This window comes from Oncorhynchus keta, chromosome 27, assembly GCF_023373465.1.
Source record: "Oncorhynchus keta strain PuntledgeMale-10-30-2019 chromosome 27, Oket_V2, whole genome shotgun sequence".
Classification (NCBI taxonomy): Eukaryota; Metazoa; Chordata; class Actinopteri; order Salmoniformes; family Salmonidae; genus Oncorhynchus; species Oncorhynchus keta.
In genome coordinates this window covers 1,115,124-1,120,952 of record NC_068447.1, presented here as the reverse complement: position 1 = coordinate 1,120,952, position 5,829 = coordinate 1,115,124, and the positions used below count along the sequence as shown (strand labels likewise).

General features: G+C 45.3%; 1 long non-coding RNA gene across 11 annotated transcripts; it reads right to left on the bottom strand.

Moving 5' to 3' along the window:
- Nucleotides 1-1,622: 1,622 nt before the first annotated feature.
- Nucleotides 1,623-4,089, bottom strand: LOC127912330 (uncharacterized). 11 transcript variants are annotated; one of them, XR_008081881.1, is made up of 5 exons: nt 3,345-4,089; nt 2,941-3,042; nt 2,669-2,906; nt 2,431-2,600; nt 1,623-2,396 (listed from the first exon to the last, which is right to left on the bottom strand). It is a non-coding gene; the product is annotated as an uncharacterized LOC127912330 (long non-coding RNA). The 11 variants fall into 11 exon arrangements; XR_008081882.1 differs by having other exon boundaries at nt 2,431-2,668; nt 2,703-2,906; XR_008081883.1 differs by having other exon boundaries at nt 2,431-2,906; nt 3,277-4,089.
- Nucleotides 4,090-5,829: the final 1,740 nt, after the last annotated feature.

The window sequence follows — 5,829 nt, the reverse complement described above, 5'->3', positions numbered from 1 at the left end:
AGCCTTGACTGGGCTAGGGGAGGCTGATCAATGTAGCCTTGACTGGGCTAGGGAGGCTGATCAATGTAGCCTTGACTGCTAGGGGGGAGGCTGATCAATGTAGCCTTGACTGGGCTAGGGGAGGCTGATCAATGTAGCTTTGACTGGGCTAGGGGAGGATGATCAATGTAGCCTTGACTGGGCTAGGGGAGGCTGATCAAAGCCTTGACTGGGCTAGGGGAGGCTGATCAATGTAGCCTTGACTGCTAGGGAGGCTGATCAATGTAGCTTTGACTGGGCTAGGGAGGCTGATCAATGTAGCCTTGACTGGGCTAGGGGAGGCTGATCAATGTAGCTTTGACTGGGCTAGGGGAGGCTGATCAATGTAGCCTTGACTGGGCCAGGGGAGGCTGATCAATGATACAGCCTTTGTAGCCTTGACTGGGCTAGGGGAGGCTGATCAATGTAGCCTTGACTGGGCTGGGGGCTGATCAATGTAGCTTTGACTGGGCTAGGGGAGGCTGATCAATGTTTGACTGGGCTAGGGAGGCTGATCAATGTAGCCTTGACTGGGCTAGGGGAGGCTGATCAATGTAGCCTTGACTGGGCTAGGGGAGGCTGATCAATGTAGCCTTGACTGGGCTAGGGGGAGGCTGATCAATGTAGCCTTGACTGGGCTAGGGGGAGGCTGATCAATGTAGCCTTGACTGGGCTAGGGGGAGGCTGATCAATGTAGCCTTGACTGGGCTAGGGGGAGGCTGATCAATGTAGCCTTGACTGGGCTAGGGGGAGGCTGATCAATGTAGCCTTGACTGGGCTAGGGGGAGGCTGATCAATGTAGCCTTGACTGGGCTAGGGGGAGGATGATCAATGTTGCTTCAGCAGATGATCTAATTGATCAAGAATCTCAGTTCATTCAGGAGATTCGTTCCTCTGGCTGTCATGCACAACAAGGTAAAGCAGCATTGTAGTGGGTTTGGTAACGATTGGTAATGTGGACCGGAGGTTGTTCGAGCACAGTTAAGGACTCCGGGTGCTGAGACGCAGGGGGTGGGAGAGCATGCTTCGCTTCAACCCGAGGGCGGCTGTCCTCAGAGCCATGTTGCAGAGGCTCCATGTTGCTAGCAAGCAACGGCCCAATATGTCAATCATGTGGATAATAATTGTTTTATTGTTGTTAAGGGAATTTTTTTTTATCTATGATGACTAATTATGTATACATTTCAATCAGGATGTACTAATCAGAATACTATTATGTTACTGTATATGTATGAATTTTCTTTCTTGATCCCAGTACTGAATATAATGTGTGTGAATGTGGTCAAGCGTTAGAACAATGACTGTCTGTTCCTTGGTACAAATCTTCAGACTGGTATTTGAATGCTTATCTACACGAGAAGGCCTTGACTCGTAAATGATATTAAATTAGTAGGGAGGCGGATGTGGGAAGGCTTGAGATACAGCCTTTGTACTGGAACGGAGATGGCACGGATTGGGGCTGGAACTGAGGACGTCATTTTCAGTTTATAACCTGTGGTAAAACTGTATAGTATTCAGTACTCTCGTGAATAAACTCCGCTGTTTGATTTCAAGACTGGGCTCTGTCTATTACTATAAAATAAGGGAATTACAAATCATTATGAATTGACAGTGTTTAATTTTAATTGGGTATTAAAACATAGAGCAATTTAATTCCTTTAACAATTGTGTTTCTGCTACTTCTGTGATCGTTAAACAAACATGTTTATATTGAGACAAAACCAGTTGGAACAAAGTATTTGTGCCTAAGCGTGAACAACAGGAGAGTCTGTCCTCTTGACTCATTTAACTTGATTCATTAACATTTTGTTCCACATTTTGGGTGTTCATTTAATATCTGGCCTGCTGCTTTGTTATATACTGCAAGAGCCTGATGCAGCGTCTAAGTGGTAAAGGAGGATGGGGATGTTTGTATGTTTAAAGTGTTCAGATTTTATATCAACCAGTGCTGTTTTCGGATTTAGGTGGAGGAGAGTCACACATGGTAGCATTGATGGGTACAGACTTCTCGTTGTTTCTCCGTGCTTCCAGCAACAATCGCAGCAGTACTGTAATGGATTGCTTCATGAACGCGGTCTCCAGAAATGGCATTCCCTCCAGAGACAGGACTTCTCGTTGTTTCTCCGTGCTTCCAGCAACAATCGCAGCAGTACTGTAATGGATTGCTTCATGAACGCGGTCTCCAGAAATGGCATTCCCTCCAGAGACAGGACAGACCAGAGGAGAAAACAGCACTGTTTGCTTGTTGAATGTAATGTAAAAATAGAGCTACATGCCTAGGCATGGATTACATTCTATAGTCTTCTTGACCTAGGCATGGATTACATTCTATAGTCTTCTTGACCTAGGCATGGATTACATTCTATAGTCTTCTTGACCTACACATGGATTACATTCTATAGTCTTCTTGACCTAGGCATGGATTACATTCTATAGTCTTCTTGACCTACACATGGATTACATTCTATAGTCTTCTTGACCTACACATGGATTACATTCTATAGTCTTCTTGACCTACACATGGATTACATTCTATAGTCTTCTTGACCTACACATGGATTACATTCTATAGTCTTCTTGACCTAGGCATGGATTACATTCTATAGTCTTCTTGACCTAGGCATGGATTACATTCTATAGTCTTCTTGACCTACACATGGATTACATTCTATAGTCTTCTTGACCTAGGCATGGATTACATTCTATAGTCTTCTTGACCTAGGCATGGATTACATTCTATAGTCTTCTTGACCTAGGCATGGATTACATTCTATAGTCTTCTTGACCTAGGCATGGATTACATTCTATAGTCTTCTTGACCTAGGCATGGATTACATTCTATAGTCTTCTTGACCTAGGCATGGATTACATTCTATAGTCTTCTTGACCTACGCATGGATTACATTCTATAGTCTTCTTGACCTAGGCATGGATTACATTCTATAGTCTTCTTGACCTAGGCATGGATTACATTCTATAGTCTTCTTGACCTACACATGGATTACATTCTATAGTCTTCTTGACCTACACAGGATTACATTCTATAGTCTTCTTGACCTAGGCATGGATTACATTCTATAGTCTTCTGACCTACACATGGATTACATTCTATATTCTTCTTGACATACACATGGATTACATTCTAGTCTTCTTGACCTACACATGGATTACATTCTATAGTCTTCTTGACCTACACATGAATTACATTCTATAGTCTTCTTGACCTACACATGGATTACATTCTATAGTCTTCTTGACCTACACATGGATTACATTCTATAGTCTTCTTGACCTACGCATGGATTACATTCTATAGTCTTCTTGACCTACACATGGATTACATTCTATAGTCTTCTTGACCTACGCATGGATTACATTCTATAGTCTTCTTGACCTACACATGGATTACATTCTATAGTCTTCTTGACCTACACATGGATTACATTCTATAGTCTTCTTGACCTAGGCATGGATTACATTCTATAGTCTTCTTGACCTAGGCATGGATTACATTCTATAGTCTTCTTGACCTACACATGGGTTACATTCTATAGTGAGTGATGCATGAGGCTACATTTTTTTCTTCTGTAAATCATTTTCAGAACGCAATCACATTATGTTTGACAGCTTTCTCCATGTTTTTGAAATGTATAAACCTTTAAATGACCTTTCACAGACTACTTCTACACTTGTGGCAGCACCACTTCCTGTGGCCTCCCTTCCACCTATACCACTTCCTGTGGCCCCCATCTTTTGCACCACTTCCTGTGGCCTCCCTCCACCTATATATGCCATTTAGCAGACGCTTTTATCCAAAGCGACTTACAGTCATGTGTGCATACATTCTACGTATGGGTGGTCCCACCTATACCACTTCCTGTGGCCCCCATCTTCTGCACCACTTCCTGTGGCCTCCCTCCACCTATACCACTTCCTGTGGCCCCCATCTTCTGCACCACTTCCTGTGGCCTCCCTCCACCTATACCACTTCCTGTGACCCCCATCTTCTGCACCACTTCCTGTGGCCCCCATCTTCTGCACCACTTCCTGTGGCCTCCCTCCACCTATACCACTTCCTGTGGCCCCCATCTTCTGCACCACTTCCTGTGGCCTCCCTCCGCCTATACCACTTCCTGTGGCCCCCATCTTCTGCACCACTTCCTGTGGCCTCCCTCCACCTATACCACTTCCTGTGGCCCCCATCTTCTGCACCACTTCCTGTAGCCTCCCTCCACCTATACCACTTCCTGTGACCCCCATCTTCTGCACCACTTCCTGTGACCCCCATCTTCTGCACCACTTCCTGTGGCCTCCCTCCACCTATACCACTTCCTGTGGCCCCCATCTTCTGCACCACTTCCTGTGGCCTCCCTCCACCTATACCACTTCCTGTGGCCCCCATCTTCTGCACCACTTCCTGTGGCCTCCCTCCACCTATACCACTTCCTGTGGCCCCCATCTTCTGCACCACTTCCTGTGGCCTCCCTCCACCTATACCACTTCCTGTGGCCTCCCCCCACCTATACCACTTCCTGTGGCCTCCTCTACACCTATACCACTTCCTGTGGCCTCCCCCCACCTATACCACTTCCTGTGGCCTCCTCTACACCTATACCACTTCCTGTGGTCTCCCTCCACCTATACCACTTCCCGTGGCCTCCCTACACCTATACCACTTCCTGTGGCCTCCTCTACACCTATACCACTTCCTGTGGTCTCCCTCCACCTATACCACTTCCTGTGGCCTCCCTACACCTATACCACTTCCTGTGGCCTCCCTACACCTATACCACTTCCCGTGGCCTCCCCTACACCTATACCACTTCCTGTGGCCTCCCATATACCTATACCAGTTCCTGTGGCCTCCCATACACCTATACCACTTCCTGTGGCCTCCCCTACACCATTCCCTGAGGCTTATATCGTCCACCTTCAACTCACTCTTCTGTTGATGATGACAACGAGTAAGTCATTCCTGTAAATAATTAAATGTCTTGTTATTACAGATGAATTGTGGGTATCTGAGCTTTGTTATTCTGAATGTCTCTTTTAGTGTTAACCTCCAAACACTGCTGAAGTTAATGAGATGCCAACAGAATGAACGTGATGCTAATGAGTGCCATCCAGTCCTCTGCAATATTTGAGGGACCTGATTGGCAAAAATGCCTTTCTTGCAACTCTCACGGTGAGTTACACTTTTACACCAACAATGACACATTTTGTTTATGTATAACACATGTGATTATTGTATGTTAATGTGTTGTTTATTTACTGTTTGTCTTCTGTGTGACAGCGCTCTATGATGGCGTATACAAGCAGGTGGGCCACATGACTGCTGTCTGTCTGGTACACGGGGGTGTAGAGACACTTTTTTGTCAGAGATGCAAGTGTGTGGTCTCTACAGGCAAGTAAGTGTGTGTTCTACATCCTCCTGTGCCAGAACTGAAAGCAATTGTGGAATATGACTTCAGAGAGAAGTTGGAGAAGGTAAAGGACTTGATACTGTGATGGATGTTATGCTACTTTTAATAATTACTGTTAAGTTTGAAAAACATTTGGATTGTAGTTCATGAGAACTTTCCCACATGGATCTGGTTTCATTTTGCTGGCAGTCAATCTTTAAAGGTAGTGATAATCAGTTTGTTTAGCTCATTTTCCCCCAAACACAGTTCAATAAACAATGTAAGATCCAGTTAGCACAAGCTGTTGACGAGGCACAGGAAGCGGTCATGTTGGGTCCAGTGAGATACATTCGTACATTGGAGAGACCCTGGTGGAGTCAGCCACTAAGTTCTACTTAGAAGGCAGGAT